We start from the raw sequence: 12981 nt of genomic DNA, 5'->3' as shown, positions 1-12981 counted from the left end.
ATGCTCTGCTGCTGGTGGTTGCTGGTATACTGGTGCGGTGGTGCTCTGTACTGTGTTTCCTTGTGCTATGCTGCACTGTTGCTTGCTGCTATACATAGTGTGTTGTTTTGTGCTCTGCTGCTGCTAGTTAGTTGTGTTGTGCTGTTGACCTTCTGTTTACTTAGTACTTACTTGTGATGTGCTGCTATAACTATTTAGCAAGTGTTTAAAGCTTTAATTTATTAATTGTGCTGGTGATGTGCTGCTGCTAGTTGTGTTGTCAGTAGTCACTGGACTACTTGTGATATTATCTACCTATTGCATTGCTTGTTTGCTACTCTGCTTTGCTTGCTTATTTAGTTTGGAGAAGCAAGGAATGGGGAGAAAGTTGCTACTGATGATTTTTTGTTGGGTGACCTATTAGATCTGGAATGGAAGCTCACATAAGTTGAGATGATTTTTGTCCATATGGTCTGTGGCCTTTTCATCCATATGAAAGTAGAGGCACATTGTGGTGCTAGTTTGCTGGGTTTTGTCTCCAACCATTGTGTCGTGATGAATTTGCAGGTACCCCGAGAGGCCCTTGAGTTTGCCGAAATGTCGATTAACTTCCGTTCTGGCAAATTTGGGTACTCCATATGTCCTATTTTCAGCAAAGGTCATGCTGAAATTTTCCGTGAATTTTATCATGACTTTGCTAAAAATAGGACATATGGGGTACTTGAGACTAATGCATGGGCCGGGGTATCTTAGTACTTAGTTAAGTAGGATCAACTGCCCCTTTATTCTTGCTGCATTAAACCATAGGTGGCAATAGAGCCAAATGACTAGGCCCAACTTAGAATTCTCCTTAGCATCGATAAACCCTAGATGATAAACCCAACATAGGTGGCAATAGAGCCAAGTGATTAGTTCCAAGTGATTAGGCCCAACCTAGGATGCCTCGGCGTCGACAAACCCTAAATGATGAAACCTTGGCTTCTATAGGATGCCTCGGTGTCGATGAGAACCTAAATGATGTACGCTTAGGCTTTTAGGGTGCCTCGGCATCGACAAACCCTAAATGATAAAAGCTTAGCTTTTAGGATGCCTCGGTGTCGACAAACCCTAAATGATGAGACCATGATCTTGTTCCTTGACAATAACCAACTTTTTGACCAAACTTTTTTCCTATTTAGAGCGAAACATGGCCAACAACGATGAGGCCGGCGGTTTGGGCGGCAAGCAATTCTGAGAGCTGTCCCAGGAGATGGAGGAACAACCTCACCGCTATGAGGACGCCGTGGAAGACACCAATCCTGACTACAGAACCCCTAGTGGCGTCGGGGATGACACCACTGATGGTGCCGCCGAGGATGCCACCACTGATGATGGCGGCGCACGCACAGATGGCAGCCAACCGAAGAAGCAACGGAAGGACTAGCGCCCGAACACGCTCCACACCGTCAAGGAGGAATTTACTCAAGTGGACTCCGATGGGCATCCAATGGATCCCATACATATAGTCAAGGGGTACTCGGTTCAGCTCGGGTGCATTCTCCGGAGCACCATCTCGATCAACACTGAGAACCTTAGGCATAAGGACCGAGGGAATTTGCGCAGCCTCCTCTTCACGAAGCTGCACGAACGATACAAGTTCCCCGCTGAATTTGAAAACACACACCTCTCAGGGAATAACGTGAACAGTGCCGCCCTCACGAGGATGAGCACGGCCCTGTCTACTTGGAGAAGCGTGGTGAAGAGAATGATTGAGAAAGGTGATAGTTATGAGAAGATCAAGGCGAAAAATCCTTCGATCAGCGAAGATGACTACAAGGAGTTCAAGATCAAGTGCGAGAGCAGTGCAACCTCCGAATCAAGTCAGTGGGGGAAAGAAATGCGGGAGTTGAACTTAGGGGAACACAAACTCGGTCCCGGCGGTTACAGAGTGGCGGAGCCTATATGGGACAAGGAGGATGCGGAGCGTGCCGAGCAAGGCCTACCGCCCCTCTTCGAGAAATACAGCAGTGACAAGTAGACCAGGAACTTTGTCAGGGCCCAGTACAAGGAGGACCCGATAACAAAGGAGCTTACCACGGATCCGAAGACCAGGGCACTTGAGCTTGTTCTGGCGAAGGAGACTGAAAGCAGTAGCGCGGGGTCGTCTCAGAGCACCCCTGCTTGGGACAACACTCTAAATAGGGCGTTGAACGTAATGAAAAACAAGGATAAGCTCAGTAAGCAGTCGTCAGCTGGTCGTGTGGCCGGCAAAGGCTTGTCCACAAAATGGTCATCATACTATACCGCTGGTGGGCGAAAGGAGAAAAAGACCAGCTCGGAAAGCCAGTCGCGCGAGGTTGAAGAACTCAAGCCACAAGTGGCGCGGATTCCGGAGATTATCCAAGAGCAAGTGCAACAACAACTGGGAACGACACTCACCGGCATTATGCCTACCTTGATTCATGGGCTGACGACGTGGATTGCGGGTGGCCAACAGGTGCCGCCCCCGATTCCCAGCTTCACGGCCAACAACTTGCACAACGCGCACGCGACATCATTGGTGTCTCCGACGGTGCCATTGGTGTCATCAGCGGCAGCGGTATTGGTGTCTCCGGCGCCGGCATGGGCATTGGAGCTTAATGCACCCGGGTGTACGCCGGCCGGCACCTCGCCAGCAAGCGGCCCCTCCGTCAGTTGCACGCCCGCCATTGGCGGTGCCTCGACATTAGCCGAGCTCGACGCCACCATCACGGTAACTAATTAAGCCTCTCGGCCGAGGACTTCATCTCCATTTGCCTTTGACTGGGCATCCCTGACGCCCTACATGTTTTCGCAGGGCGTCGCCGACGTTACGTGCACTCTCCTGCACTTCGTGAACGACGAGTTGGTCGATGTCGCCAAGGGCAAAATCGCTCAACCGGGCAACCCCGTGTTCCACGGTAAACCGATGCCACCCACCGTGTATAGGTTCAACTGGTTCGGGTGCTGCCAGACTGCGACGAGTTGTTAACTCTGATTCAACCCACCGGGGCCGACGAAGAAGATCTGATGACCCTCAGCGCCTGCCTAAGCTGGCCCTTGCTTTGGCCGAAGAGCCAGATTCGTTTGGCCGCAGGGGACACCACCCCACAGACAAGACCGCCAGTCGTGCCGGTGCCGCGCCATGGCAAGAATGCCGCAATGCTACCGGACATGCCGGACATCCCTATGGCACATGATCCGTACATGCATATGGCACAGGATCTGGACAACGACGACAACGATGATGGTATATTTACCAACGTCGATAAGTACTTTGCCGAACATGGGTACGGTGACGAGTTCGGCGGGCGTCCTTCTCAAGAACCCAACCAAGACAACCGCGATCTAGCTGGTATGGTGGAGAAATCCAATTGCAACAGGCGTCGTCTGGCGTTCAGTTCTCAGGAGATGCCTCCAGCTCCCGCCTTCACCGAGCCTCAGATAGCTGAGGTGCGAAATATTATTAGCCCCAACACGCTCAAGAAGGCGGTTTGTGAGCAGAACTCGATCCCATTACAACAGATCAAGAAGAAGGGACGGAAACGAAAGACTTCCAAGGGAGCCGGTGCGAGCCAGCCGACACCGAGTACGATCCGTGCTCAGGACGCGCCACCTTCACCTCAGGATATCTTGAGGAGGGTGCATGTGGCGGGTAGGGTGATGCTTCCAACAAATATGCTCAATGATGCAACCGGTGCTATGCGGAGTCTGCATGACAGCGTTCTTTCTTTGGAGAAGCTGCCTCTCTCCTAGAATGATGTGGCATACCCAGTTTTTGTGGCCAAGGTGCCAGAGGGCAAGGGCTTTGTGGATGGCGCCATCGGGGGTACGATCGTCCCGTGGTTTGATGACATCTTTGCTATGTTTAATCTTCATCCACTGCACTACACCTTCTATCGGCTATTTTCGCTGAGTATAGAGATGCGGATCATTCGAGACAAGACCCCAGACATCGTGATAGTCGACCCCTTCTACATGCGTGCCAAGATCTTGGGCAGCGCTGGGGACCGGCAAGTCGCGAGTTCACACCTCAAAGGCGTCATTCTGGCAAACCCAGATAAGGATAACTTCCTCATCCCTTACTTTCCCGAGTAAGTCATCCCCTCACCGCCCCGTAACATATGATTTCTTAGATTTCGATCGTTCTTTTTTTTTCTAACATTCCGTGTTCTGTGCAGTGACACATATTGCACACTCATCCTCTTAAGCCCGAAATATTCCACGACCACATATTTCGACATGGACCGTGACTCCAAGATAGACTACACAAATAGCAAGAAAGTTCTTGATGATGCTCTCCCCGGCTACGCCACATCTGGAGGCACCTTTAAGAGGCCAGTTCGTACGTACGGCAGGCACGTGTTCACCCACAATACGATGTTCCCCTGCGTCAAGCAGCCGCCTGGCGGTCAGAATGATGCCTACTACGCCCTCCATCACATGAGGGCGATCGTACAGGACCATAATCACCTTCTGCTACCAAACAATGTCAAAGATTGGGCCGCAAGCTTGGCGGCAATCTAGGACGCGGACCTCCGACAAGAATTCTTTCGCATCCAGTCGGAGTTTGCAGAAATCATCCATCAAGATGTCCTTCGTACCTCGGGGCAGTTCTTCCTCAGAGAGCAACCGTCCAACAGTGAGATAGACACAACACTTCAAGTGCAGGCTGACAACACCCGCGACTTCATGACCATCACGAAAGACGACGTCTTCATCCACGCTCCGGTCCCATGAGTCGAGTCGAAAGTAGTGATGCTATTTGTAGGTCTGAAACATCGATTAGCTCATGTTGTAATTAAACTTTAATGAACTTGTATGTCTCTTTGGTTTGGACAGTCGTTCAACTTAGATGTAATCGATGCTATTTATTAGTAGGACCATGAATCGTGCTATTAATGTCTTGCTTTTCTCTTCCGATCCTTTTGTTGCGTACTTATATATTGCTTATGTATTGTCTGTTGTTTGGCTTGTGCATAGAGATGTCGTCTTATGTCATGTACAAGGGTAAGGTTCCCAGAGTCTACGACGACTGGGAGGAGTGTCGGAGACAGGTTCACCATTTCAGCGGTAAAAGTTACAAAGGGTACACCACTAGGGCGGAGGCGGAATCTAGATACGCCCGCTATCTAGCGGGAGAGAGGAGGGAGCGTTGGAGGAACCGGGTGAAGACCAGTTTCATCGCGATGATGCTCATCATAATGACCGCAGCTCTCTTCTATGTGATGGTAGTTTAGATGATCGATATCGACTTGTAATGTGAAGACAAACTCGCTACTCGCGGTCTCGAGACTTGTAATGTTCTATCTTTGTTCGGTCTTTTGAATTCGGAGACTAATATGATGAATTGTATTCGGAGACTACACTTCTATTGTATTCGATGAATCTGCTATTGCTGTGTGGTGCTGTCTATATTCTGTCCAATAATATATTTTGCAACTTGTGCAAAAATCAAAAAAGTAAAAAAAATACCTAATATTCATACTAATGGCGCATCACCTCAAAGTGCGCCATTAGTATGCCAAAGTATACTAATGGAGCATCACCCCACAGTGCGCCATTAGTATGCCAAAGCACATGGATAAATATGCCCCCCTGAGAGGCATACTAATGGCGCATGTTGATCTATACTAATGGCGCACGGCGTGGTGCGCCATTAGTATTTAATACTAGTGGCGTGGTACTAGTGGCGCACCAGTAGTGCGCCTTTAGTAGGCAAAACTGGTGCACCACTAGCATGCCTTTTCCTAGTAGTGAAGTGAAGCGCATGAAGCATTCTATAAAGCCATACTCAAAAGATTTAAGTGAAGTGCAATGAGCATTCTATAAATCAACCAAGGACTATCTCATACCAGCATGGTGCATAAAAGAAAAATGAAAACTAAATGCAAAAGACGCTCCAAGACTTGCACATAATGCATGAACAAAACGAATTCGAAAACATAGCATGTCATAAGATAACAATTCATGCACACATAGTAAAGGCCAATGCATAGTATAAGCAGTTTCTTGCAATTCTATCATGTTGGAAACATAAAGAGGCGGAGATATAGTTCCTCTCTCATAATAATTGCACGTAGGAGCAGCAAGCACATGCATATTATATTCATCAAAATCATCATGTGCAATGGTAAAAGGCAACCCATCAATATAATCCTTAATAAGCACAAACTTCTCCAATAAAGTGTAGTAGGGAGAATTCAAAAAGATAATAGGACTATCATGCGTGGGTGCAATAGCAACAATTTCATGTTTAACATAAGGAACTATAGCAAGTTCATCTCCATAAGCATAATTCATATTGGCATCTTGGCCACAAGCATAGCAAGCATCATCAAAAAGGGGTAATTCAAGAGAATCAACGGGATCATGACAATCATCATAGCAATCATCCTTCGGTAAGCACGAAGGGGAATTAAATAATGTATGAGTTGGAGGGTTACTCTCATTAGAAGGTGGGCACAGGTAGCTAATCCGCTCTTCCTCATTTTGTTCTTCGCTCTCCTCATCATCTTTTTCATCCAATGAGCTCATAGTTTCATCAATTTCTTCTTCCATAGCTTCCTGCAAAATATTAGTCTCTTCTCGGATAGCGGGGTAGGCCTCAATATATAGTTTGACATAGGAATTAGAAGCATAATTATCATAGCAATATTCAAGTATGGCTAAATTTTCAGATTTGTAGAGAGTAGCATCATACTTTTCAATCAAAAAAACAATTTCATATGCACCCTTAAAAGCAACAAATTCTTCAATTTGTTGAACATCATAGTAATTATAAACACCCTTAGCATATGAAGATATGATTCCATTATCACTAAACAAGCATTGGTAGGGAAGGTGTTTCTTAGGGTTTCCAGAACAACAAGTAACATCATGTAATTCACATAAAGTCCAAGCATAGCATCGCAACCATTGAATTTGACCCCATAATAGTTTCCCTTTTTTAGATATATGGTGTCGCACATAACAAGCATGCTCATCTAAATATTTGCCCTCAACTAAGCTAGTTGGGGTTTCAGCACGAGCACAAAGGGATCGAAGATGATCCAAGTAAAAAGCTTCAATAGTGTGGTAGATTTTGAGTGGTTCTTCAACCATTGGTGCAGTACGTACAACTAATTTTTTTGGTATTTTACGTTTCCTACCCATAACTAAAGATAGAAAACAACTAAGAACAGCAAATAAAAATTACTTAGTGATAAAGCAAACAAGCACACACAAGAATATTCACCCCACGCTATGACTCCTCGGCAACGACGCCAGAAAAAGGTCTTGATAACCCACAAGTGTAGGGGATCGCAACAGTTTTCGATAAGTAAGAGTGTCGAACCCAACGAGGAGCTAAAGGTAGAATAAATATTCCCTCAAGTTTTATCGACCACCGATACAACTCTACGCACGCTTTGACGTTCGCTTTACCTAGAACAAGTATGAAACTAGAAGTACTTTGTAGGTGTTGTTGGATAGGTTTGCAAGATAATAAAGATTACGTAAATATAAACTAGGGGCTGTTTAGGTAAAGATGCAAGAAAGTAAATATAGCAAGTGTGGAAAAGTGGTGGTAGGACTTGTGAAATTGTCCCTAAGCAATTGACTATGTTACTAGACCGGTAATCGCTGTTGCAATTCTATTCGAGGGAGAGGCATAAGCTAACATACTTTCTCTACTTGGATCATATGCACTTATGATTGGAACTCTAGCAAGCGTCCGCAACTACTAAAGATTCATTAAGGGAAAACCCAACCATAGCATTAATGCATCAAGTCCCCTTTTATCCCATACGCAACAACCTACTTACTCGGGTTTGTGTTTCAGTCACTCACGCAACCCACCATAAGCAAATCATAAACATATTGCAACACCCTACAACGGGAATCCCTCACGCTTGGGCGACACGGAGGGCACCATAGGACAGCACCAATAATAAAATATGCAACTCAAACCAATCATAGCAATTCATCAATCACCGATAGGACAACGGAAATCTACTCATACATCATAGGATGGCAACACATCATTGAAAAATAATATGAAGCATAAAGCACCGTGTTCAAGTAGAGGGTACAGTGGGTTGCGGGAGAGTGGACCGCTGGATATAGAAGGGGGAAGGTGATGGAGATGTTGGTGAAGATGACGGCGGTGTTGGTGAAGATCGCGGTGATGATGATGGCCCCCCTTCTTCTTCTTCTTCCTCCTTGACCTCCTACCTAGATGGGAGAAGGGTTTCCCCTCTGGTCCTTGGCTCCCATGGCGTGGGAGGGGCGAGAGCCCCTCCGAGATTGGATCTATCTCTCTGTTTCTGCGTTCTCTGATTCTACCCCTTCACCGTTTCTTAAATATCCAGAGATCCGTAACTCCGATCGGGGTGAATCTTTCGCCCAGATTTTTCTCATAAAATTAGCTTTCTTGCGGCAAAAGAAGGGCATCAACTACCTTACGGGTGGCCCAGAGAGGCCAGGGAACGCCTGCCTCCCTGGGGCGCGCCCCCTATCTTGTGGCCACCTCGGACACCGTTTCGCATTGATTCTTCCTCCGGAAAATCCCAAATATTCCAAAATAATTCTCCTCCGTTTTTATCCCATTTGGATTCTGTTTGATATTGGTTTTCTGCGAAACATAAAACATGCAACAGACAGGAACTGGCACTGGGCACTAGATCAATATGTTAGTCCCAAAAATAGTATAAAAAGTTGCCAAAAGTATATGAAAGTTGAAGAATATTGGCATGGAACAATCAAAAATTATAGATACGGCGGAGACGTATCAGTCATCACTGCGAGCCATGTGAATGTGGAGAAGGAAATCTTCGATCCACACCGCGGGGACTGTTGTGCCATCGTATGACTCGATGTTGACAGGTTTAAACCCTTCTAGTAATTCATGTTCCATTACTTCATCAGTGAAGCAGAGGGGGTGTGCGGCACCTCTGTGCCAGGCTATGTCACGATGCAGTCCGGCTAGGTCTGGCTGGTTATGTTTGGCCCGACCGGATTTATTATTAGTGTATCCGGCATGACGATCATCGTCATGTGATGTGGTGCGCCCTCGTGATGACGCCCATGCTTTAATTTCTTCCCTGAGGGGTTATCTCCTGTTGCCTCATCGCCATTGTTTTCTTTGTTAGTATCCACCATATATATCATATGAAGAGGTGGCAGTCCAGCGCCCTGTGGGTGGTGGTTCCTGTTGTTCTCCCGCATTGTTAGCTATACCATCAATGTCTTCGGAGTCGAAGTTAAGCACGTCGGTCAAATCATCGACCGTGGCTATGAAGTGGGTGGTGGGTGGGTGACGAATTTCTTCGTTGGTGGGTGGGTGATCTACTATGGTGGGTGGCCAGGGGCGTAGCTGTCGATCTGCTCTAGATGGCCAAGCGAGTTGGCCCACAGTGCAAAGCCGTCGAACACAAAAATCTATCCGGGGAGAAAAGTCTCACCCTGGACGGTGTTGTTGAAGGTTGGAGAAGCCATCGAGCCTTACAACGACGACACAGAGGAACTCTCAATGAAAGCACCAATGTCGGTGTCAAAATCGGTGGATCTCGGGTAGGGGGTCCTGAACTCTACGTCTAAGGCTAATAGTAACAAGAGACTGGGGACACGATGTTTACCCAGGTTCGGGCCCTCTCGATGGAGGTACTACCCTACTTCCTGCTTGATTGATCTTGATGATATGAGTATTACAAGAGTTGATCTGCCACGAGATCAGAGAGGCTAAACCCTAGAAGCTAGCCTATGGTATGATTGTTGTTGTATCCTACGGACTAAACCCTCCAGTTTATATAGACACCGGAGGGGGCTAGGGTTACATAGAGTCGGTTACAGAGAAGGAGATCTACATCCGAATCGCCAAGCTTGCCTTCCACGCCAAGGAGAGTCCCATCCGGACACGGGACAGAGTCTTCAATCTTGTATCTTCATAGTCCAACAGTCCGGCCAAAGTACATAGTCCGGATGTACGGATACCCCCTTATCCAGGACTCCTTTAGTGCCCCTGGTGCCCACAAGACACCAGTGCATGCCAGCCACCCCAGGCGCGCCCTGGTGGGTGGTGGGCCACACGTGGGTCCTCTCACTTATCTCCTTAGCCCATGTCATCTCCTACCTCCAGAAAAAATCACCATAGCTCTCTCTCCATGTTCTTGCTCTCAAACCCACGGATTTCGGTCTCTTTGCTCGAACTTCCGTCTCCAAAACTTTTTTGGGGGATTGCTACTTGGTATGTGACTCCTCCATTGCTCTAATTAGTTTTTGTTTTAGTGGTTTATATTTTGAATAATTAGCTACTCTTGGTGCTGCTGTAGATGGTCTTGCATGTTGAATTTTTAGAGTTCTAAGTAGTTTGAATGCTTAATATCGTGTCTAGACATCCTTATGAGTTGTTGCTATCAATCTTGTTAAGTTTTGTTGAAAAACAATTTGTGTACCAAAAGTTTTCAGAATTTTATTCATGGGTTTTTTATTTCTGTGCCTCTGGTTCCTTAGCTCTACTCATTCATCCCCACTCCGTGAACTTTTGCTCACTTTTCCCCACTCCCTTGCCCGAAACCCTCAGAACAGGTTGCAAAGGACGTTGCCATCGGGTCAATGCCTTTGACCTTTAACTCTGACGAGTGGGGCCACGTAGGTCCGAGTACACTTTGACTGTTACCTGTATAGTTGTTTCGTATGCTGACCATACATGTATTCGTATACATGGGCGCATGCAATTGACCACGGTCGTGGGGTAGCACGTGTCCATCGGACATGACTGAAATGTCCCATTGTATAAAGAGGGGCAACCACCTCCATCGTATAAAGAGGGCACGGTGACCGCGGATGTCGGCGGCGTCCACGGCGGCGCGGGGAAACTCGCAATCGCTGCGGATGTGGAGAAGGAGGTGGCGGGCTCCGCCTCAGCGCTGCAGAAGGTGACGGCATCGAGCGGCGCAGTCAATCCCGATACCCCCGATGCGCAACCTTGCAAGGAGCAGGAGGTATTTGCACTTGCTTTGCTTTAGGATATTAGCTTGTAGAGTTAGTTGGATTGGTTAGATTGTGGACTCATACCGTAGTTTAGCTGGTTAGAGTAGTTGGTTTGACGGATGGGTTGGGGTTTTCTGTATTGGGGGGATGGGGGGTTTTTGTACTTGGGTTTGTTAGATAAATTCGTTGCAAAAATGCTAGATAGATCTGTTTATTAGATGTTCTTCAATGCTACATAGATGTATGCTTATTAGATTTGTTTTTAATGCTCACAGATTGGGTTTTTAATGCTACAGACATGTATGCTTATTAATTGGGTCCCTATTAGATTTGTTTTTGAATGCTACTCAGATTGGGGTTTTGAATGTCATATGCCCAAATGGAATCCATTGATTAAGAAGTTATTTGGTTCATTAGTATATAAATTTGTCCACAATATGTAGTTATATTAGCTCTACTGTTCAATGTGTGTGCATGACCGTTATATTAGATTTGTTTTTGAATGCTACTCAGGTTGGGATTTTGAATGTCATATTGGGAGTATATTAGCCCTATGATCAATGTGTCATGTGTGCATATCTAAATTTTCAATTGGCTACTAGTGATGGATGTAATTGTATATTTAGGAGGATGATGGTTGGGGGGAGGGGGCGTTTAGTGACGACGAAGAATATGAGGTAAGCCTATCCCTTGTTCGTTTAGTTCCTTTGACATGGTGTATATGAATCTACAATGTATTAATGCAATTCATTCATGTGTGCAGTATGATTCTGGAGATGATGTGTACAAGGGCAACATCGCGTCCTTCACAGCCAAGGAGGTGGGGAAGATCAAGGCCAAGGGAGTTTCTTCCTTCTACAACCACAAGTACAAGAAGTGGCACTGCCCCTACTGCACCACCTTGCCAAAGCCAAAGGATGGCCGCTTCGATCACCTTCTGTCTCATGCAGAGGATGTAGCGATCTGTGGGGAGGACTACATGATCAGGGGGTAGCATGCTGCGCTCGCGAAGGCCCTGACTCCGACGTGAAGTGATGTGATGATGCTATGATGATGTGATGTTGTGAACTGAATCTTAATCTTTTGGTTACTTTGGGTCCGGTTACTTTTGGTAAACCTAATCTTAATCTATGGTGTGAACTGAATCTTAATCTATGGTGATGCTAGTAATGTATTATTCTATCTATATTTGTCTGTCCTTATATTTGCTTATGGTGTATGGTTAGTTCTGTTTAGATGTTGTGAACTATGAGTTTAGGTGATGCAATGATCACACATGTTGTTTCAGTGTTGCTTCATAGATCAGACATGTTGTTTCAGTTTTGCTTCACTGATCACTTCAGTGTTGCTTCACTGATCACACATGTTGTTTCAGTGTTGCTTCACTGATCACACATGTTATTGGTCTCATGTTTATTAATCAAATCAAATGCATACGTTTTCCCACCAGCAAATTATCTATGTTTGTTTGTGTAAATTCAAGAAAATGCAAAAAATATAACCTTGGCAAACTATCTATGTTTGTGTAGGAGATCATGTGTGCAAAATTTGAGGTGATTTAGAGGAGGTCAAAGAAATTTCAATTTGAGAAATGTGCTCCAAATGAGCTCCCATGCTAGGGTAAACAGCCCATTTGTAATCAAGTTTTTTTGGACCTACTCTAAATGAGCCAAATGTTTTTATTAACACCTATTCAATCTATATAGTGTAGATTCGAAGTCTCACTATTTTTTGAATTAATCTTCATATTTTTACATTTTCTTTTGAAAAATATGCTTTAATATAAAAACTATTAAAAACACGTTTAAAATATGAAAATGGAAACTAAGTTCAGATCCTTCTTATTCACTTTGAAATAAAGCTTTGGTGATTTTTTTAATTTTTTTAAAATATGAAAATGGAAAACTAAGTTCAGATTCTTGAACTCTATGAAATCTTATAGGTGATAGCTCATATGTGTGAAGGTTTTCTCATGAAAATGACAATAGACCATGTTTATGATTTTTGGTTGGTAACATGTCACATAAGACAACA

This window comes from Triticum aestivum, chromosome 7B, assembly GCF_018294505.1.
Source record: "Triticum aestivum cultivar Chinese Spring chromosome 7B, IWGSC CS RefSeq v2.1, whole genome shotgun sequence".
NCBI lineage: Eukaryota > Viridiplantae > Streptophyta > Magnoliopsida > Poales > Poaceae > Triticum > Triticum aestivum.
The sequence above is the reverse complement of the archived record's forward strand: the minus strand, read 5'-3'. Positions refer to the sequence as shown.